General features: G+C 44.0%; 1 protein-coding gene across 2 annotated transcripts in view; it reads left to right on the forward strand.

Moving 5' to 3' along the window:
* SLC45A4 (solute carrier family 45 member 4) overlaps positions 1-23,637 on the forward strand; it is a 93,863-nt gene that overhangs the window by 43,677 nt on the left and 26,549 nt on the right. The window lies entirely within an intron of this gene.

Below are 23,637 nucleotides of genomic sequence, written 5' to 3' on the forward strand. Positions count from 1 at the left end.
GTTTTTCAGTGTGATCAGAGAATATTGTTTGATGTCAGTGGAAGAAGTGTTGCCTTGTCCCTAATTCCAACCTTACATGTTAACGACTTCTTGTCTTCTGATCTTGGCTCCTGCTACTGATTCCTTGTGACCTTGTTTAAGACCTTGCTCTCACTTCACACCCAGGTTGGGAGGCTTTATCTTCTGGAATAGATCTCTTGGAGGAAGAAAGCTCAAAGTGCAGAGTCTTATTCTTCTATTTTAAAGCGGTCAGTTCAAATCTATGAAACTGATCAGATCAAATGTATGAAACTTCTAAAATATTAGAGTCCAGAAACAGGTAAGAATATACATATCCAAATATACTAACATATTGGACAAATATTGAAAACCACTCTTTGTTGGAACTGATCTGCCCATGAAAAAACCTTGAGACCTGACCTTGGAAACCAGATTACCATGCCCAAGAAAATAGCCATGGTGCATTGCTGAATCAGCTCTGACCTTTTTTTAGAATAAAGGACTGGAACTATTGCATATGCTGTTTTAAGACCGGAATAACCCTTACCTTATCTCTGAGCAATTCAATGGAACTGTCTCCTTTTACCTATAAAAACTATAAAATGAGATGATAAGATGCATACTATATGCCAAGGACTTACCTATATTATGAAATATTCAGAGCATGGGGGTGGGAAAAGTGAGTTACTCATTACCTGACCTTTCACTAGAGTACCTGCAGATAATGCCAAATGACAAAGTAACTTCATCTTGTGCATTTCAGAACCTGATGGCTTTTTTTTTTTTTTAAAAGCGGGATAGATCCATTGCTGAACCTGAAATTGTGAAAAGCTTATGAAATAGATCCTGGCTATTGTAGATTTGGAAGCTTTTGTGTTCTGGTTCATGAAAGCCACTGGTGTTTTTTGTTTTTTTAATTGCAGTCATGCTTCAAACCAGCTTGCAACCTAGATGTCAATAACTTTTTTTTATCCTTTTAACTGGGCTGGGGATATTGGCACAAAACATCTAAGATGTACTGCTGCTCATCAGGTCCAATGAACTGTCAATGGCCAATACAAAGTTAGCAGGGAAAATGAGGATTAGACCAGTATAGATGGCTCTGACATTTGTCATGAAGTGTTTGTGCTAGTCTGATTCCCTAGACTTCAACCAAATACATTAATTATACTGTTAAAGCTAATGAACACTTAAGTGAATGGGAGGGCAGAAGCTAAATGGCATTGGGGGTAATTATAAATAAAATGATTGTGCCATAACCAAGTTTTAACATGCCACTTTGTTACCCAGTGCTGCAAAGTCTTACTTGAATCATGGCTTTAATGTGAAGTTTAGTATTGAAAGCTGAACCTTAACTTGTCTTACAGTTCTCACATTTAGCTCATTTGACAAGGCTAAAGAACTCTTCAACTTGTGGCCAGAAACATGATGCAGAACATCCCCCTACCAGATCCTGTAGTTATTAGGAGCATGCATCACCATATCGGATTAGTAGTCTGATTAGACTAATGTCAGGACAGCAAACTGTACTAAACGGGCTCTGCTGGCAGAAAGTCTCTTCTGTTTAGTATAGCTTGAGGGGGAAGTAGAGATCTTTTTCACACCCTTTGATGTAGCTATGCCAGCAAAACTTGATGATGGGGACCAAGCTGTAGAGAGATCTTTAAGATTATGATTTAGCGATGTCAGGTGACTGACGACTGACCTGCACTGGAAGCTTGGGTCCGTCCTGTACCCGTTGGCCTTTGCAGGCCAGCTTCTTTTCAGGATCGAGTCTCCCAAACTGAGAATGACCTGGTCTTTCTGTTCTGGTTAATTGCCTATATGTATACATAGAAGATGGGCTGCAAAGATTTTTATGTAGTCAGAAGGATCAGAGATTCAGGATTAAGCTGAAATCCTGACTTGTCTTATTTAATTAACAAGGTAATTCCATCTTGTCCAAAACTGCAAGATTGCTTGTTAGACTAACACTCTTTTCTTTACTGATTTACATCCCATGTCACTCTCTTCTGTGATTTTAAACTTTTGCCTAGCATCAATCTTGAGCTAACCAGCCTATAACCTTCTGGGTTGTCTGAGTTGTCTTCTTTTTAGTATTATGCCAGTGTTTTAAGCTTTATTCAGTCCTTACTTCGTCCCTAGTGTTAGTCACTTGTCAAATCATAATTAATGGTTTAGCTCCTTGTCCAAATTTTGATGCGCTCGAGTACAACCTCTCTCTTCTATTTTTAAATAGTACAATACAGCTAGCTTCTGATGAATTAGTTCTGTTGTTGTAAGATACAAATACATTATCCAAATTCTTTCCAAATGCAGGAAAGCAGTATTAAAACTTCCTCCTTCGCCTCCCTTTCTCTCTCACCAACCTCATCAGTACTATAACTATGCCATGTGACAGTGTAAAAATAAGTTGGTTTCCAATATTAACCACTAAATGAGGATTTAAATGGTCTAAACAGCATGAGGGGCACTTCAGGAAAAGAACTGATTTTAGGCACGATGGTGAGGATGCAGTGAATGATGTTGTAAGGCAGGCACTTTCCCCCTGAACCATGCACTACTGGGGAGAGAAGGAGCAATGGGGTGACTCCTCCTCAAGGCACTATCCTCTGTCACATCCCTCACACTTCTTTGGTATAGATACTTGTTACTTCTCCTTGGCAAATGAGAGGCCATACTCTTACTACTCACAAATGTGCCTGATTTAATCACCTTTGTCAAGAATCCCCAGTGGTGTGAACACACTCTCCAAAGTGACCTGGCTGTTTTCTGCATGGGGGGGGGAGGAAAGCTGGGAGCTGAAACGCTCCTGTAGCCTCTGTGTACAGACTCTGTGGCAAAGGCTGCATGGCATATTTGGGGAGCTGCTGGAAAAAGTACTGCTGCCTGCATAAAACATGACAGATGCTGCTGTTTACTTGAGCCCAGCCTGACAGGCCAGAGTCAGTGCTTTCTTGCACATGAGACCTGAGAAATGATTTGCATTGAGGTTGGCTGTCTGTCTATGGGACTAGTTTGATGGGGAAAGTGGCTTAGTATAAAAGTAAAATGTTGAGTCTTGCATGTTGCTTATTGACTGTTCCTTAAACATATCAAGAGTGTGTTGGACCTTTAGCTCCTTGCACTAGAAAAACTGGTTGTATTCTACCCCATACCCATGATGCACTGGACAGATTTGAGAGTCTCTAAAAACCCATATCTGTCTAACTCTGCTCTTGTATTGGCAGCTTTTTAGTGGTGCCTTTCATCACAGGACCAAGGCTCTTTACAGGTATCAGTAATTTTGTCTCTTCACCGCTGAGCAGTAAGTTGTTTTTACGAGCAGGTTAAGAACCTCCAAAATTCCCACAGCCATTAAATTATGCTACCTCTACAGTAAAAATTAAACTGGGAGGGTTAAGTGTTTATGGATCACTTGGTTGACAGGTTGGTAATCAGTTACTATATAGCTGTCTTTTATTTTCAGCCACTGCTTGAGCTTCTGCTGTATTTTCTGTCTTCCTAAGGCTAGCCGTGATTCCCAGCCGTCTTGGTTGGTAGGCAGAATTTGAAAACAAAGTGCTGCAAGCAACTATAAAATCATATCATGGGGGGGGTAGACGTCTAGAGGCTTTTTAGTGTTGGTGTGCTATGCGCACATGTCTTGTCCCAAGGAAACTGCAGCAAAGCCGTTTCAACCACCTGTACTAGTAGAAGCAGTTCCTATATTCAGGGGAACATCATTAAGTTAGCGAGAGTCGTTTTAACTACCAAGGTATCGGGGAAGCACCAGACTTTCTTGTGTACAGTACGCATCTCTTTTCCAAAAGCAGTCCCCTGACATTGTGGTACATACATTAAGCAGGGCAGTAGAGTGTTTTTTTCCCCCCCCCCCCCACTGGAAAAGAAACCTACCTGGAGACAGTGCATGGCAAGCAGTTGCCAAGATGGCTGGCACTTATTTGACTCGGCAAACTAAAGGGGCAGTCCTGTGTTAACCCTCTCCCAGGTGTAGCTATTGGCTGAGCGCTGCATCTCTTGTCTGAAGCGGCAAGAACGCTGCTGGTAGTATCTTGATGAGGCTCATGATATGGAAGCAGTGCTTCATTTAAAGGGGATCATGATAAGGAACTACTTGCAGTAAAGATCGAACAACCTCGTTACTGCCGTTGCAAGATTATAGGGCCTAGCCTTATGTCTGTCTGGGAACAGTGTGGCATCCCAGGAGGCAGTCTGAGTCTGATGTGGCATTGTGATACTTCCCAGAAAGACTTGCTTTGGATCCCGCAGTCGGGCACAACTCTGAGAAAATCCTTTTCTATATTCTGCCTTCCAAAAACAAGGTGCACATTGTATTTTAAAGGCATGTTGTGTGTGAGACATTGCAGTTATACCCCTTCCCTCTGCCGGCAAACTTGGGAACAATGACTAAAGAAGCAGTGACCTACTGAAGTTCCCAAAAGTTTGAAACTCTCTCTCGAATTTAGCACTTTTTTGTGTCTCTTTTGTTCTTCGGATTAAATCTGTTTCAAAGCAGAAAGATACGAAAATTTGTGGAACTCAAGAAGTATTGGATCTGGCTCTTTACTACAACTTTAATCTGTTCCCGGAATGGCCATGCTCAAGTGACTTAACATTACCTTTTTAAAAAATGCAGTCTCCAAGTAAGCACCTTGAAGACCTTCTGTAATCGTAACTGGGCTTTAGTAGCTTGGCAACAGAGGGGTAAGCTGTATTTATTACACTTGCTTTGAATTGCTACCTACTCTTTTCTGCAACTGAAGTTCTAAAATAAGTGGCTAACTTTCTTTTATTTTATGTTTTTAGAATATCTTAGCTACTTCAAAACTGTCAGCTATGGGAATTACAAAGGTGACTCCAGCTAAAATAGTACTGGCTGATGCTTAAATGTTTTCAGATCAAGAATTATACATTAACCTTTTGGGGCTCCTTCAGTCACCTCTTCTCAACCCAGGTAGAAATTTTCACAGACGAAAAAGGCTGTCAACTTCTACACTACATAATCATTAACACTGTAAATCTCATTAAATTGTGTATGCCTACCAGTTAAGTATTCCATAGCGCTTTATATGCCCAAAGGCTCTGCAAAATCTGAATACTGCCTGTTCAGAAACTTCTCTCTTTTTCTGCTGCCCCCCCCCGGCCCCTCCTCTCACTTAGCATACCTAATACCAACACTGGCTCCATGAGACCAGTGCCACCAGTCCTTCTAAAGAGCAGCTGCTGAGATGGGCTATCTTGGGTTTTATTTATTCACCAGCTGAGACCCTAAGGCAGTATCACAGTCCTACAAGTAGTAACATCGTAGAGTAAGGGTGGGCAAAATGCTGCCTGGGAGCCAGATGCGGCCTGCCAGGCCATTCTATCTGGCCCGCGGGGCCCCTAAAAAAAATAAGAAAATGAATATTTATCTGCCCCTGGCTGCCTATCATGCAGCCCTCGATGGCTTGCCAAAACTCAGTAAGCAGCCCTCCGCCCAAAATAATTGCCCACCCCTGTCATGGAGCATCTTTTAACGTTAGTGAAGGGCTTCTTGTATGCTCAGAGGGCAAACAGATCTATAGTTTCATAAGAACTGTAGGTCTGGTCATATGGGTAGGCATTAATATAGATTAGTCATTTTCTTAGAGGCAGCTGTCTAGTTCAGTGGCTTTCAACTTTTTTTTTTTCATTTGCAGACCCCTTTGGAAATTTTGAATGCAGGTGCAGACCACTTTTGAATTGAAAGTCTGAGTATTCACATATTTTTGATCATAGTCATCTTTAGTGGACCCTGTAGACATGGTCTGCCGACCCCCAGGGGTCCACACATGACAGATTGAAAACAACTGCTCTAGCTGTTCTGCATTAGTGAAAGGAGAATAATGCATTGAGTACATTCCTTGTTGCTGTTTAACAATTTGTTCCTAAGTGACCTGGGTAGTTGAATCTGGCACCCAACTTTTCAGCTTTCTCTTATAATCAACCTGTGTGTGTGGTGTGTGTGTGTGTGTGTGTGTGTGCGTGCGTGCGTGCGTGCGCGCGCACTGGGTAGGGAGCTGCTCTGTAGCCGTGAACGGGGATCTTGCACCAGTGACGGCATCATCTGGAGCCAGGGCAGAGCTGCTACCTGCTGCCTGCACGCCCCTGCCCACCACTTTGCCCATCCCTGCTTCAAACTGACACAGCTAACTGTTGCGTTGAACATGGATTTCTGACATGTTGGGCAGAGCTGCACTCTTCTCTTTTTTTTTTTTTTTTTTTTTATAACAGCCATCACACTTGCACTCTGATGGGGCTTGCCCTAGAAACCTCTTGATACTGGTGGGACTCTGGCAGGAGTACCCTCCTGCAGGGAATCTCATTTGCACACTAATTGTTATTGATTACTTGTAAAGCAGCAGTAAGTGAAAGGAGTGCCACCCCAGTGGCTTAATACTGTTTACCTCAACTTCCACACCAGTTGTGGTGCTAGTAGTCTTCTTTTCTGCCCACTTGCCTCTTCTGGGGTGCTCACCTTTTAACTGCCTTATTTCCAGAGCCCCCTTATCTTTTCAGGCTTGTTAGAAATGAGTGTTGCACATACTGTTAGTCAAGGGCTTTGGGGTAGTAAACAGATGTGTACCTACTGTGAGTCCTGTAGTGCAGATGGTACTGTAGTGTCCAGATGTGTGCATCTGGGGGTGGAAAGGGACAAATGTAACTTTTGAAGGTAGACTGAGCAAAATGAGTTTTTTGCCAAGAGAGACTTGAGGTCATTTGGCTCTGAGCCTGGTAGTCCCTGCTAGCCCCCTTACGGCCCTTTACCCAGGTGACTGCCACCTTCACTTTTCTGCCTACTAGTTATTACCCAAATGTAGTAGTTTACAAAGCTGATTCAAATGGTATTAACCAACAACTTTATTAGATTGGTAGAGAGGTAAAAATCTCCTAGTCGGGTGCTAGAAAGGCATTTATTTTGGACCCTGGCTGTTATGCATAGCAGAGGAATATCCTTTTGCCTCCCAGCAGTGGCCTGGATCGTGTCCTGTAGTGTCAGCAGGTACACTTCCTCCCTCTTCTGCTTTTTGCCTTTCTTTTAACACTTCAAACCTCCATTATACCAAGATCATGTCTTCTAGTTGCAACCATGGGTAGACTTTCCTCTTGCAGCTGGTGCTTTCCCTTTGGAATCTGACTCGTCAGATCGGGCACGAATCGGTTCGACAGTCTCCATTTCCCCTGAGCTCAGCTAATACAAACAGCCCCCCCACCAAGGCATATGTGCATTAGACATGTGCTTTCCCTTCCTAGTCCCAAACCATTTTTTTTTTTTCTCAACAGGTGATCTGACAAGTGCTCAGTGTTTGCACAGAAGTAGTAAGATGAGTCATCCTAATCAAATGTTTCTCCATCTGTGTATTTATTTAAGATTTCATATATTTAAACACTACTTAAAAACCTAATTGAGATGGTGACATGTGTATGTGCTGAAACCAAGTAACTCTAATCACATTGCCACCCTCCTTTTCTGTACCTACCTTCTCTAGGGCTTGCTTCCCTCCGCCTTGGCGTGGGAGGTCTTGGGAGCATAAGCTGTTCTTGCAGTCAGATGTGAAGCATCTAGTCCTTGCACCTGCGAGGAGCCATAATAAGACTTTAGGCACTGTACCTGAGACTGGTGACAATGCCTCAGTTATTAACTTGGCTTCCAAGATGTAACTGCATTTGCCTTCAGCTGAAACAATTTCATACCTCATTTAAAAAAAGAGAAAATTGCAGTGAGCAGAGGTGAGAGCCAAATGAGGGTTGGCTCTTCTAAGGCTGCTTTGTATAACTAAATACTTCATATCTGACTGTTCACATGCATATCTGGTGCTATGACCTTTGTGACCAACCCTCCTTTCTTAGCAAATGAGTACATAATTACATTAGTAAAAACACATCTCAAATGGGTGGAGATGGTCTTTGAGGGTTAGTTCAAGTAAATTTACCCATTGTTCTCTTGAAAAGCAAAACTTGTGCAGAAACTGGAGAGTGAAAAGAGGCTGTGCTCTTACCTGGAGCATGCCCTTACCCAAACTTATTGTAAGTAATGTCTGTTTAAATACAGATACATTTCTCAGCCTGGCCATCAGTGCTGTGGGGTGAGCAGCCTCAATACTAACTCCCTTTATCTTATTTTTTTTTAATTTTTTTTTTGAGGCTGCAGCTGCTGATTTGGGGCTACTATTAGAAGCCTTGGAGAAAACTGAGATGCTCTCTGTTCTAGGGTTGCCAGCTCCATGGCTTTTTCAGGGCTTCTAATAGCAGCCCTTTGACAGCTGCTTCCCTTCACCATGACTGGCACCAATTATGATGCATTTAAAAGGAGTTGCAGTTGTATTAGAAAATGGGACTGAAAGATGCTATGCACTTACATGATGTATGCACTTAACCAGTGTTTGCTGTAACGTAAGTCATGTGTGGCAAGTTGGGACTGGCCTCATGCTGTGCAGTTGGGTAAATTGCCTGCCTATTGGGAGAGTGTGCATTTCCATTTAAACCGGAAAAAATCGAGGGGCTTCACCAAAGAAGGAAATGTATGACTTGCAGCCCTCGCTACGTGACGCTTGCCGTGTAAAAACTCTGCAACGCTGCAGTGAGTAATGGTGCTGCAGCTAAAGATGAGTTTGTTTTATTTATTTTTTTTTTCAGAGTAAAGGCTCCACTGAATCTTATTGTTGTTTCAAAGGCTTTTCCCCAAGCTATTGAGTAATTCCTATGAATAGTTAATAAGCACAGAACTGATTGTCCACAGCAAAAATGTTCCTCGCTTCCTTTTTTCTTTTTTTAAAGCTGCATGAATTATTAAATATACTGCGCTCATGGTTTTTGAAAAGGAAGTGTTCTCATTTTGCATCAAATGGATATGATGAATTTTAACGGTCCTATTAGGTGGTTGCATACTTTAGCAATGTAAAGCTGCTTCTATATGAAACATCATTCCTCCTTTAGTCTGGCTATGAATTTTCTGCTATTCAGGGTTCTGTTTCTCGCTTCGATATATTCCCTATACAAGAGCCTAACCAGTCGCATCCCACTAATGTAGTGGGGACTTAATGGGCATTTATGCACTTGTCTGATGTTCTGAATATTGAAGCTAGTTGTTTTAGACTCAATTCTGAACATAATGTTCTCATCAGACAGTGACACTAAGCAGTAGTATCTCAGGAAACTGAATGCTTCAGTGCTAATTAATAGGCTCTAATAAAGAGACGGGCTGAGCCAAGTTGAGCAGAATACAATAGGTTATTTTTGTCTGAAAAGACTTCTCATTATATATTCTAGGACTGAGAAAGCACCGTACTTACTGCACTGCCTTGCGCATGGAGAACTGGGGTTTGTCTTCTGGTTTTGTCTTTTTTTGTCAGCCTCTTATTTACTGTGTCTGGGCTCAAATAGATGTGGAGCTCTTCACAAACCAAAGGCTCTGCAGTCGCATTCAAAGGAACATACAACAGAGTTCAGGCACAGGTGAAATGGATGCATTACCCAGGCGTACCAGCTAATGGTTGCCAAGAAATGTGGCAGCGATCGCTGCAAGGAAAGGCACTTCTGTGATGCATTTATTATGATAATGGTATATGGCTGGTTTCCTAGTCATCTCTTGTACTGGCACTTTCCTGATGCTAGAAAGTTTAAGTCATATGAGGTTACAAAGGTGGTGGAGAAAAACGAGCAAGAAAGGTTTAAAAACCAGCAACCTGCTTCCAGTCTACAGCAAAGATGGTTATTCTTAGCTCAGTCCAAGCTAGAATGGGATCTTCTTTCTAAGGCTAAGCCTGGGATCAAAGGAGATCTTAATCTCAGATCCTAGGAAAGAAGGGGCTAGCCCAAGAGCTTTCCAATGGAAAGAGCTGGTGGGCTGAATGAGTCCTGCAGCTCTGCAGAGACCTCTGGCTGTAATCAGTGTTGGTGCTGCCAACCCCATGATGAGCATCTAGATCCACTCGAACCGAGGGGGAAGAGAGGGCTGGTGCCATGCACTTGGCCCATGAGGGCAAATTTAATAAAATGCCACCCTCGGCAGGGGAAGAGGCTGGAGGCAGACGCACCATACTGACACGCTGTCCCCAGGAGCGACGTGGCCTAGCCCACCCAGCTACCAAGTAGGATCAAAGCAATCACATGAGTGACAGCCCCCACTAGGTATCTTGTACTGTGCAACATCGGCGAGAGACTTGCTGACTGCGGACACAAGCGTGCCAGCTGCAAGGGGTGTGTGCTCCGGCCTGTTCATCAGCTCAGTGTGGTAACCTGGGCTGCTCTTAAGCTTTATTTTGCAAACTAAAACAGCGTGTTGTTTTGTCCACTTGCCACTGGAAAGCCAGAAAGCTGGAGACTGGGGGAGAACTTCTCCAATCCACCTCAATTATTAAAATGAGCTTTACAAATCTGTTTTAAGTAGCTAACTTAACATCCCTATCCTTAGCACAAGATTTAATAGGCAGTGTGTTTATTCTCTTAATACAGGTCTCCAATGATTGAATACATAATGCTGTGAACGGTGCACCTGGGGCAAATGATAATAGCCCCATAAAACATCCCCACCTATTACTTTTTAATTACTGACTAATTCATGCTGCTGGAGTTGAATAAGGCATCTGCTGTACTTACTGCTGAAGAACAAAGGAGTCACATTTTCTTTGTGCGATTCCCAGTTCTGTAGTTAATAACTATTGATGTAATTTTAACAGCCAGGACATCAGATTACTTCTTTCCCACCCCCCAAAGGAGGACTGGTTTAGAATCCACGCAGTATTCTTGGGTGAAGGATGCTATACAAGCAATTCATCAAGATTTTTGCATACTGTGATCAATAGATGTATATTTTTTAATTTTTTTTCTACCTTCATGCCAAGGCAGAGTGCCACACACTTTGGCAATTGTGCAATAACCATACCACTTGGAAAAATAGCTTTTTACGAGCCTAATCTGCTGCTTTTTGCTAGCTTTGAGCCTGGGCTTCAGAGATGCTCTTGATAACGAACAGGCAGGCTTTTTGCCAAAGATAAAATGAGGGTTTGACGCTGGCTCTACGTTCCTGGCGTCTCTGTAATTTGGATTAATGCTAATAGTCTTAGAAAGGGAAGTTGAATGTCAAGCAGTTCAAGGGATGTAGAAAATGTTCTCTTTTGATACAAATGGAAGAAGTCTCGAGTCCATGGACTGGCTTGAATATTTCTACCAAAATATTGAGTAAGGGATTTTTTCTGTCCTTTCTTGGATGTGCAGGGTATAGTTAAGATCCACCTAGGAAGAAGCAATTCTAAAGCAGTGAAATAGGGTATTCCCTCAGTTTTTCTCTACTTAAAGCTTGCTTCCCCTTAAACTCTTTGACCCCAAGTCAAGGGCCTGATGATTTTCTTAAGGTTTCTAGATTAGAGGATTAAACAAAAAATCAGTTCAGTTTTCCTTAGCACGAATAATAGCCGTAATGCAGTTACACATGAGAATGTGCTAGTTTGCTGTAAGTGCTCTTCAACTCCTTTGTTAGGTAGTCTCATGCTCCGAGTCTCTTGTGAGAGAGATCCGCCAGATCCCACACCAAAAACCTTGCCCGAGATAATAAATAAATGCAAATAAATGACTTCACACACAGGACATTAAGAGCAAGCTACCTGGCTGTCTAATCCATGCACATTTCTATGCCAAATGCAATTAATTTATGAAGTCAGCTTCTGAAGAAGTAGGTCAAAAACATTTGCTCTTCCAACCATCTGATTCCTCCTCTTATTTGCAAGTGAAGCTTGAACTTCATTTCTTTTTTTTTTTCTGTTTGAAGAAATGGATAACGTCTCTGCAGCCTTTTAGAAAGAACTTGAGACATCTTTTTAAAACCAACTAAAAAATAAATGAACTCCAGTCTTGGCCCTGCTGTCTGAGAAGCCCAGGCAGTGTTGCTCTGCTGCAGACCCACCTTGACACCAAACCTTTCCTGCTCGGCATGTCTCCCTCCATCTTGAGTAGCTGCAGCTTTGCTTCAGAGGGTTGCATCTCCCCTGTCTCCGTTTGCTACTCCAGGAGTGCAGAGCTACATGACCAGGGACTGGTTAGCAGTAGTTGGCTAATGAATCTTACGTTTGTAATGTGAATGCATCAATACGCAAGCAGAGAGGCTTCAAAACTGGAACTCGAATCCCGTGTCAAAGCTCTTTGGGCTGCTGCTTGCATGGGCACACGCTGCTCCATCAGTCCACTACAGATCTGCTTTCCACTTTCTGCCAGGCCCTAGGGAGACTTGCTGGATCTCTCTTGTGATCCTCCCCGAGGTTAGGGGCCCACCCTGTTGCTACCCTTGAGAGTCTGTCTCTGTGGGTGATGAGGATTGCTTTCAACCTCTATATTGTTTGTTGCTCTGCATAATCTGTGCTTTTTTAACAGTGTGAACCTCTGGGCGTGAACTCTCCAGAGGGGGAAAAATGCATTTTATAAACATGGTTAATTTCTTAAAACATCTATTTTTCTTTGGTTTTTTGTTGGTTTGGGTTTCTATGGGAAAATGTCATAATCTAAAATTTCATCCCCTGAAAAACAGACATGAGACCGGTTCCCTTTTGGCAATGCTGTCTGACTCCAGTGGAAACAGCGCTCGTTTTGCTGTCCTGAAGCTGAGTAGTAGGGCTTCTACTCTGGATTGTTGTGCAAGTTTTAAACGTAAATCTTCATGCAGGTAGGCTTGGTTAAGAGGGACGTGACTTTCTGAATGCAGCTTTATCTTCCCAAGATACAGCCCTCCTGTATTCCTGGCTGGGAGACTGTCTGGGGTGTTACCCCAACTTGAAGACTATACCAAATTGTTAACCTGGTCCAAGATGTTGCTTTTAACATTCATAGCCTGGTAAGGAAACACTTGTGGTTATCTTATGCCCCGAGGGGAACCCTGAGGATGTTTTACATTGAACAAATGCAACATAATTTTCCCAAAATAGCATTAGTCAACAGTCATTAACTTGCCTGAAAGCTTATTGCTTTGGACTAACTGCTATATGAGGCTGCTATAAAATGCTTGGTTTCTCCCCTCCCCTCTCGCATCATAAAATGTTGCAAGAAACCTGCAGGCAGCAATGGGGAGTCTCATTAGTGGAAGATGCTGGGGCAGGTTTCAGCAATTGCTTGTGTAACCTGTGTTTGGGGACATGTCGCTTTGTGGAATTTTTTTCATGTGCTGTGGAGCTGCCTTGCCATTTTGGGAGATTTGTGCTCTCATTTCTGGGAGCGGCTGTGCAAAGATAAGCGGGGGGAGAGAAAGAAGAGCTGCTGCCTAGCGACTAGGCAAGGGCTCCTTAAGGAGGAAACTCCATATGCAGGGAGGCCTGCCATGTTCAGATGCAGTCATGTCCCCCACAGCATTCCCAGGGTTGCATTTGTGGAGGTAGAACCAGTGCTTCATCTGAAAAGGTCCCAGGGAAACCATACCTGGAGGGTGCACCGCAAGGAGCCAAAACCCAGCTAACTCTGGAACTGATGGCTCTACTTGAAGGAGGGGTCCAGTTACCTTGCTTAATCAAGGACCCCGTTTGGGGTCACGACCCACAGTTTGGGAACCGTGATGCATGTCTGAAGAATATGTTGACTGGCTGGCTAGACTATATTGCCCAACCACTTCCTTTTGCTTGTCTTGACTTTCCTTTTTTACATCCATGCCTACGTGCAGTCCTTGTAGATCATCCTTGTTTCCATTTCCTTTTCAATGCCCCAGAATGCATCAGCGCTGGGTTGGTTTGTTGGCCTGCATGCTCACTAGAGGCATTTTGCACTGAACTTGTTTGTTTGTTCATCGCTGCAGTTCAAGCCCCTTCATCCCAAACTGAGAGCTGCCTGGTCACTCGGGAGGAATTGGACTGTCCCCGAGTTGGGAGCCTTGGTGCTGCTTCGGGGTGGCACAAAAAGCACTTTCTTGTAGAAATGCACAGTGCTACCCAAAGTCTGTGCTTGGACCAGGGAATACTCTGGGGAGGCACAAAGCTACTGAAGCTTGACAAAAGTGCAAGACTTGGAATTTGATCCCCTCTTGTATGAAAGCTTTTTGAGCTGGAAAAGTGAAGCAAGTCCCTCGCCTGCAGATCACAGGACACTTGTTTCCGTCATAGTGAAAGAAACATGAGCTGCCGTCCAAGGTAAAGCTACAAGCCTTTTTCCTCTTCTCAAAGAGAGGCTGTCACAGGAGAAGCCTTGTTCGTGTGTGCACTTTAAACAAGCAAAAATAAGAACAAAACACTGCAATTCTGGCACCCTCCTTTCCTCTGCTGTTGCCACTGCACTGTTAGAGCTGATGCTGCCTGCAACTGTTGTGTATACCTGGTAGAAGAGCCCTGTTCATAGCTCACCTGGGCATGTCTATATGTGCACTTTAATGCACATTAGCCTATTAATGCACATTAAAGCACCACAAAAACACATGCTCTTTAGCTAATGTGCATTAAAATCAGCTAATGCACATTCTTCTAGTACTTCACAGTGGAGGTACTAGATTTAATGCACGTTACCTAAAGTGCATTAATGAACATGTAGCTGCGTCCTCTGAGATTCCTTTTTAATCGCACTTTTTTTTTCTGACCCGACAACATGTGTGAGCAGGGCAGGCCTGCGATGTGTAACCTGCAGGTCATTCTGCCAGAAATTCTCTGAATCGTTCTGAGCTGTTGATTTGTCTTTTGATAAAGGCACAGCGTGAGCAGAGAGACCCATGTTGAATCAAAAGGCATATGAGACCTGCTGGTCCTCTAGTCCGAAAAATAAGTCTGACTGCTTCCACTAGCCTCAGCTAAGGTGAAAAAAGGCAAATATTTCACGGTCCCAGAAATTCTGTTCTCTGACCCTCTCGTTGAGAGCCTTCAAGAGACATGTCCCCTCTCTGTCCTAGTATCCCTCGCCCCATGTGCTTTACCATTTAGTGTGGTCTTGCTGTGCAGGAGATGGTGGTGTTACATAGCAGCTTGCCACCAGGCCAGGAATGGATGCCTCAGATGCATAGAAGCAGAACCTAGCCTCATGGTACATCTGTAACCTGCTCTTGGTAGATGTCAAAGGGGGCTGTCACTCCTTAATATACTTGATGATCCTTGTCAAGCTATTCAAGCCCTATGCCCTTCATATTTTGATTGCTAGTTCATTGTTGTTCTGCCTGAAAGGGTCAATTCCCTCTATGCCTTCCTTGCATGTTGGCTTTCTGAAGATGTAGAAATTAGAGGTGCACCGATATATTGGTCCACGTCGAATTGGCACCAATAAATGGAAAATTGACATTATTGGCAAAAAGCTTTTTTGGGCCAGTGTAGTTAATAATGTCACTGATAAATACTGTGCGCATGCGGCCAGGAATGCAGCTAGGCAGGTTGGAGAGCAGCATCAGGCCGGTAAACCTGTGTGGAGAAAGAAGCATAGGGAAGAGCTGTGCAAGGGGGGGGAAGGAACAGATTGAGGCCCCCATGGTGAGGGAGAGAGTGGGGCAGGTGCAGGCGCTGTCCAGCTGGGGTGGGGCAGGAAATGGAGCGAAGCTGTGGGCAGCTTATCTGGGGAACATGGGAAAGGGGAGCTCCCCACCCCTGGGGCAGGCATGGGGGGGGGGGCACATGCCCCCCAGATCTGTGTGGGGCAAGGGTGGGCTGCAAGTGCAGTGCCAGGGGCCGAGCTGGCATCTTCTAGGAAGGAGGGGGGGCAGACTAGACTGGGGCTGTGCTTGGGGCAGGTAGCACTGGGAAGGGGGGCTACAGCCACCCCAAAACTTGCCATAGCCCCTTCTTCCCACCCTAAGTAAGTGCAGCCCAGGCCCAGCCCCCTACCAGGAAGAGGCCAGTGCAGCCCGCCTCCACCCCGTGCATAAATCTGGGGGGTACATCCCCCATGCCTCCCCACTCCCTCCTTCACTGAGGGGGCTTCTGTCTGCACACACCCCTCCCCACAGACTTATCGGCCTGACGCTGCTCTCCAAGCTGCTGGGCTGCACGTTAGCTATCGAATCGGTATTGCCCAATATGGCTGGCTAATCAGCCATCAGTATTGACCATGAAAGTCTTTATCAGTGCACCCCTAGTAGAAAGTATCCCTTTGCTGATACCCCTTGTGTCTGAAATATGGTCTGCCAGTGACTTGGTCTCACTGGTGCAGGGGGTGGATGGATGTTTTCAGAAATCTGACTTGAATGCATGGTCTGGGCTGGTGCTTTTGATTTCTTTGGAAGTACCGTGACTGCACTTTGGGACATAAAAGCACTTCTTGAGCAAATGGAGATTGATTTGAGGTTCTCAAGAATTCATATAAATGGTCCAAAAAAAGAGCAACCCTTGTAGTAAAATTAGCTCCTCTTCAGTTTTGATCCCTTTCTGAGCCAGTTAAATATAAATTGTTCCTCCTTTTGTAAATGGAGATGCAGACCAGTGGTTTCCCACTTGTAAGGAGTGCTATTAGGACTCTAAATTAATAGCAGTTTAGGCTTTAAGGTAAACAGTACAAAATGCCTTTCTCATGCAGAAATCTGACTGTTTATGACGGGCAGAGTCAGTGGCAGTGGGTACCGTTGGGGCACAAGCTCTGTTTTTTGGTTCCTGATTTGGAAAGTCAGGCACAGCAGTTTAGCAGTCCAGACATTTTTTTGGCCAGGAAGCATCATAACAGACATACCTGCTGTATCTTATATGAGTTATATTGTGCGACTTGAAATTCATTCTGTTATGCTGATACAGATTAGACAGGCTTAAGGAAACTCCATGTGTTTTGGAGGAACTTTTTGCCCTTCTGCATTGCACTAATCTTAAAGCAAATGGTTTACAGAGTTGTGCCTGATTCATCAGTCCCTCTTGCTGTCCCCTGATTTCTGCAGTATTTGTTTTTCTTGGTATCCTTTCAGTAGCACTATGGCAGAGTCATTTTTGGTCACAAAATTGCCTTGTCAGTTTGCCATCTCCAGGGCTGTCCATTCTGTGTCTCAATCTGTATTTTAGAAAGCAGGCTGCTTCAAAGTTTTCTGCAATGCTATTGTTATAGAGCAAAGAATAGATGGCCTGATGCCAAGGTCCTTACAGCCTAAATTTATGCCGCTTGCTTGACTGCATGGTGATTTTTTTTTTTTTTTTTCAAACACTCCCCTGGGAACAAAGGGTAACTTTGCCATCCATTTGAAATGTGAGAGGTTTGCTGCTCTTCTACTTTTCAGTATGAAACAATGCAAACCTTTTATTTTCTGTTAAACAGGACAGCCGAATTTCTTGAATTTCACAAACTTGTACTGATTTAATGGCCTCGAGATAATCAGCATCAGCTTGTGTTCAGATCTGTAATTAAGAGATACCACTTGTAGTGGTCTCTGTTCTGTGACTGTAGAGAAGCTGCAAGAGAGGGATTATTGGAGGTTGGGCAGTTTGGGGGGGAAAGAAGTGATGGTGAGCATGTAAAGAGCTCCCCTCTGCTTTTCCTTAGCATAGGTAAGCAATACTCTGGCAGCCTCACCCCTTTTTCTTTAGTCTCAGCTCCCCCTTCCTGTGTTCAGTTTTTCACCACTGGTGATGGTTGATTACGCATGTTCTGCCAGATGTTCTCCAGGGCCTAAGTACAGACGGTCAAAAAGCCCGAGGCCGAATTGATTCAGCCTTTGCAGTTTAAACTAAACTGCAGAGATTGAACCAATAAGCAAACAAACACACATTCACTTTTGATTCAGGAAATGCAGCAACATGCCTGCAGTTGGCTCAAGCCAGAAGCCGGAGGGGTGGGGTGCAAGAGCATGGTTCTCTGGCCCATAGCCAGCATGGGCTGTGTATTTGCTGCTTCTTCCTGCTACCAAGGTCTCTGGGATTTGCTTTCCGGCATCAAAGCATCAGGACTCTGCAGAGCCTAGTCCAGAGGTGCAAGGGATGCTGGGAAACTCTGATTTTTAACTTGAACCAGGAAGGAGTCTGGGCCAGAAGTTTCATAAACCGGTTTGACCCTGATCAGTTGCATCTGATAGTGCATTCAGCCAGGTGCATCTTAAACCAGTTTCAGCCATTTTGAAATGCGTTTATACGCACCGAGTTTCTGTTCTGTTACAGGTTTAAACCAGTTTCTGATCCCTTAAACTGGTTTATGTGTAACTTCTGTCTCTTGCCCAAAAGTAGATAGTTGTCAAACAGCCTAAGATGACAAGGCTTTACAGAAGAAAATGAAAAGCCAAAGGATGTATTTTCCGTATTGCAGATGTCTCTATTTGTGTAACCTAGCCTGTTCCACTTGAGAAACTCTCCCAAATGGTTTAAAATTGTAACACTCATTTCTTCAGATGGCAGTTTTCTCTCTGGATTTGAAGATGTATTTAATATCTCATAATTCAACAAGCTCTTGGTATTCACATTAGAAAAGGAGAGCAACAAAAATCATTAGGGATCTAGGAAAACATGGCATGAGGAAAGATGGGAAGAACTGGGATTAATTAGTCTGAATTAAGATATGACCAAGAGTGGAATTGATAAGTCTTCAAATAAAAAAGGTTATTACATAGAGGATGATAGTTGTTCTCTTTGCTCATAGGGAACAGGAAAGAAAGTAATGGGTTTAAATAGCAGCAAGGGAAATTTATGTTGGATATTAAGAATAACTTTAATTACGGGGGGTGGTTTAGCTTTTGGAACAGATTATCTAGAAACATTATGGAGTCTGCGTCACCGGAAGGTGTTTGGGGGGAGGGGGGGGTGTTTAAGAGCAGGTTAGACTAACACTTGTCTAGGACTGTGTTTAGGCAGGGATGGTCCTGCCTTGAGCACAAGGTTGACCCCCTGGGGTTCTTTCCAGTCATGCATTTTATGGTTACTGTGTTATCACTTATCTCAGGAATCAGCATGTTTTGCAAAGTGTCTTCTCTTCCCTTAACTAGAAGCAAATCTGCTTCTCAAACTGCAGTACAAATAACTCTATTTGAAACAGGATCTTTCATCTGCTTTTGTATTGCTATTGAATCTAGTTCTCATCTCTTGGTTTGCAAATAAGAAAAAATGTCTTTGCATTAGGTTGGCTGGGTAGCCCTTCTAAATTGAGAGAGATGGTCTAATAGCAATTTTCTGATGATCACTACCCTTGAAGACACCTCAGTGCACTCCAGGGTGTCCTGGCCCTCTTGCTAAGAATCACGGCTTTACATGAACAGGCTTGTGAGCTACTGAATGGCACATGTGTGAGGTGAAAATTATAAAGATTGAGGTCGTGTGCTCAGAAAGGATCATTTCAACATGGTTGTCATTATAGTCATTGAAGACATTTAATAATTAAGATGGCTTAATATTTTATGACAACCAGAAAAACAGGTTGATAGGTGCACTGTTATACTTGTGAAATATTTTTGCAACTTATTTCAATGTCTGCTGAACTGAAGGTCCTTGAAAATGCTGGAGTTGCAACCCCCCCCCCCCCAAAAAAAAATTAAAAAAAACCCAAAAACAACCCAAAATGCCAGTATACATGGCCTAACTGCTTTTAATCTTTTTTTGGAAAGTGCTTAGAATATACTTACAATAGCCTACTGTTGCTCTGACACCAAGTTGAGATGCTCCTTCAGACCTTCCAAAGCATACTATCCTACAGGACCTTCAGTTTTTGGCTTGAACATTGTCTCTTTAATAACCTTCTTGATTTTTCTTTCTTTTTTTTTTCTTAATGGTTATACAACTAATACGTATCGAGTACAGACAGCAAGGACAGCCGATGGACTTCTACTGAATATACACCACAGTTCTAGAGAGAGAAGTGTTTGCAAAAAGAAGATAAACCAGAACAAAAGCTATTTATCGGTTGATTTTTAAAAGCTACACGATAGCCCTTTTTACCAGCGTGAGTGCATATAGCAGCCCATTCATACAGCATTTCAATTAACAACTGCTGTATTGTTGTGCTTTCCTGGAACGATTGTCTAACTAAATAGTAAACCATACATCCAAACTAAAACCCACAATTCATTCATCTAAGCTAATTGCTAAAGCCATAATAGGATTTGTGCCCCCCTTGATGTCTTTTTTTTTTTTGTGGTTAACGCCTCATATGACAACTGTATAGAAAGATGTACTTTCTTTTTAGGAGCTTAGTGAATGTTATTTTTGAACATCCTCTTCTTTTTTTGCATCCATGATGAATAATGGGCTGAAGGGATTATTGTTTTTATCAGAATGTCTAAATCAGCAAACTTTTTAAACTAACAGATAGTTTAGTGAGTGAGCGTGTGGATCTTTTGTGCCTCTGTTAGTACTGTATCCCGGTAACACAACTAGACACACAATGTGCCTGGGCCAATGGGAACATGTTTGTCTCGATTCAAAACCAGCCGCTAGTCCTAAAGCCTTTAGAGAGGACAGAGGGCTGATTCTGCAGCATGTTAGCAATGGACAACAAAATACTTGTGCAAAATAGTGCCCCTTCAGTAGCTGCACTATTTAAAAACAGAAGCAAAAGTTTCAATGCCAAATGTACACCCCTGGAGCAGTCTAGGATTTCTTCGGGTGATACCTTTTATTGGGCCAACTGTGCAGCTGGGATAAGGGTAGACAAGCTTCCGAAGGCGAGACGTTCTTCCTTGGGTCTACGCACTTGGTTTTCAGCTCAGCTGTCTTCCCCCTGAAGTCACTCTTGCAAGTGCAAGCGTGAGATTAGATATTGGTTTAAAAAAATAGCACTTGTGCACACTCCCTTCCCATAAAACTGTGTGCCCCTAGCTTCTGGATCCTGTAGCTTTTGCTCTGTGGCTCTTCAGGCAGTAGCATAACTAAGGTAGAGCGACTGGGGCAGCTGGTGGGAATCGCGGTGGCAAACAGAAGTCACCACTGCCCCAGGTGCCCAGCCACATCGTGGCCCCTCTGCTCTTAGGGCAACTGACCCCTGCTGGAGTTATCCCATTTGCTGCTCCTTAGGAAGATAGACACATGTTGTCCTTGGTGCAGTTTGCAAAGGCTTGGTGGTATCTCCAGGATGGGTGGGGTTCCCAGTTTGTAACCTCAGGAGCCCTTCCGCGGGAAAGGACCTTGGAGTTAATGGAGAGAAGCCCCGCAGCATGACAGGAAGAGATGGAGCCTGCAGGCAAATGGCTTTGCCCAGCCTGCAGAAATGGCTGTATTTGAGCTTTGTCAGGACTGGGCGAAGCCTGACTACCTGGGTCAGCTGAGCCCAGCAAACTGACCGGGGCTAGCTGAGCCTCGCCTGCAAGGGCAAGACTAAGTGAGGCCAGAGAGTAACTGAGCCTAACGAACTAACCAGTGCCAGCCAGTCCTAGCCTTTGGTTCTGGGTCTGCTCTTAACCAACCCCTCCTGCACCTTGCTGCAAAACAGTCTCCAGTTCTTGCACAGGTCCTGTCCCAGGAACTCTTCTGGATTCCCAATTCCTGGTTAACCCTCTGGGCCAGTGTTTAGACTTCAATTTGACCTCAGCTTTGCTTCCTGTTGTCAGGCCCCTACTTAGTCATCTGGATTGGTGTTGGACTGGGGGCTTTGGCCCCCGCCCCTCAGTTTGGAGATGGGTTGCCCTCTGGTTCTTCCAACTAGTGCTTCATCCCTGCAACCCTGCTGGTCCTCACTCCCAGCTGCAGCCACTAGGACTCCCCCCGTGAACCATGACGTTGTAGGCAAGACAGATCTGCAGGCTGTTCTTAATCCCTACAGCAAGAACAGATCAAGGGAGGTTTTATTAAGCTAGGCTTGGTTTTAAGGCTGGACTGGGTCGCTGCAGTCACTTGGGGGTGCGGTTCACACAGGGAAGGCTTTGCAAGCTGCCAAGCCAGGTCAGGCCTCCTGAGTCATGAGAGCCCTTCTAGATGGGGCTGTTGCCAAAACCTGGTCTGAGGTTGGGGGCCCTGGAGAAGTCTTCCCCGGAAATAGAGCAGGGAAGAAGTGTAATGTGCTGCATGTAAACTGGGGGGGGCTGAACTGTGATCTTGTGGATTCCTGTTGGAGTGTCTCGGATGTCAGACTTGTTCAGTCTGCAAAGGATAACGTGTATTTTGTTTTTTTTCCCATAGCCGCTAGCTTGTCCGTCTTGTCTGGGTCTCTAGCTAAGGGTTCCAAATGAAGCTCTTGGCGAGACACCCCGGGAGTAGCTGATGACAACGTGCTGCAAAGCTCTTACTACAGCCATTATTGGGAGTTGCACAAGTGTCGCCAATTGACATTTAGCAAACAAATCCACCCAAAGAGAGACTGTCCAGTGCCCGTCCTCTTAGCCACATGGGTGTCTAGTGCAAACAGGACTAAGCATGAAGAGGGAGGAGATGCTAATTAGGAAGGTAGCACTGGGCAGCCAGTCTGCAGTCGGGATTCCCGACAAGGCATTCGAGTCCAGTACTTTCTGCACCTACGTGTGTGCGTGTCATGACTAAAGGGACAGGACACCAAAGGGATCTGGCATTTGTGCATCCTGGAGATGTTCTGACCCATGCACACATGCATGCAGGTGTACTCCAAATAAAAATTGGTTAGTGTTGCCAAGACCAAGCTCGCACCCTTTGCTTGCTTGGCAAGACAGTAAATAGCTGCATGTCATGCCCCAACTGGAATTTTGTTTGTCCCAGATCTCGCCAAGCAGTACGATTTGTCGTAGCTTTGTGTGCGAGTTGGTCAGAGGAGATATTAAAACATTAAATCCGAAGAGCCCTGCAGCATGAGACCTCGTGAGATGAGGAGCATCCAAAATAGTGTTTATACCCTGCATCTCCCATACTTTCCTGTTTGTGAGATGAGCCCGTCCTCCATTCCCAAGCAGACTGCTCTAGCACTGTACCTTCAGGGTTTACAAAGGCATGGAGACCCTTGAGGAAGGAAGGTACCATAGAAATGTAAGAAAATATTTTCTACAACCAAACAATATACATTTTGGGTAACTTCTAAAACAACTTGGGTGTTAGCAATAACTGGTCAGAACATACCGGGGGACACTTTGGCAGACCTAAAAGCTACATGCAGTGTAGGCCTCCGTAGTCTTCACTAATTTCCTCCACTTTCTAACCTGCTGAGAGCAGTCACTGACATCCATTCATCACTTTGTCCTTTCAACTAAATTATCATCTCTGGCTTTATGTGGCTGAAACTCTTTTTAAGTGGAAAGGGTAGCTAATTGGCAGAAATCTACTTCTCCTTAATGTTTTTAATTTTCTTTTTTTCCAATGAAAATTATATAGCTCTTGTTACAGATATTAGCAGAATCAATTGGTGGAACCATAAAAGGTTAATAATGTATATCAAGATATAGTCAAATAAATACTGAAAGCTTTTTGCATTATTAAATTGGGTAAGTATATTAAAGTGCATCCTCAAATATTGTTTCTTCTAAATTTGACTAATATTCTTGAAACTGTGGCAGAGGAACACGGGAGCTTTGGGTAAACAGGGATGCTGCGTATCTGCAGGCAACACATGTCAGTGTGACTGATGTCTCTGCTTGCAGGGAAACAGAACGGGTAAGTACTGCAGTGTTACATAAGGCATGTGGACTATGTGGGGCACCGTGCACAGCTTATGCATTTTAATCACGTCCCTTACAAAAAGACAAGGAAAGATTACAGTGCGGCAAGTCACTTATTGACTCCCTTGCATCCATCTTTGTTCCTAGGCAGTGGAGCAGCTGTAAACTAATGTGCACTCGGCATGCCTCGCGCGGCTGCATGTGACCTTTAAGTCCTTGTCTGTCTG

This window comes from Alligator mississippiensis, chromosome 3 (genome assembly GCF_030867095.1).
Source record: "Alligator mississippiensis isolate rAllMis1 chromosome 3, rAllMis1, whole genome shotgun sequence".
In the NCBI taxonomy this organism is placed as follows: Eukaryota; Metazoa; Chordata; order Crocodylia; family Alligatoridae; genus Alligator; species Alligator mississippiensis.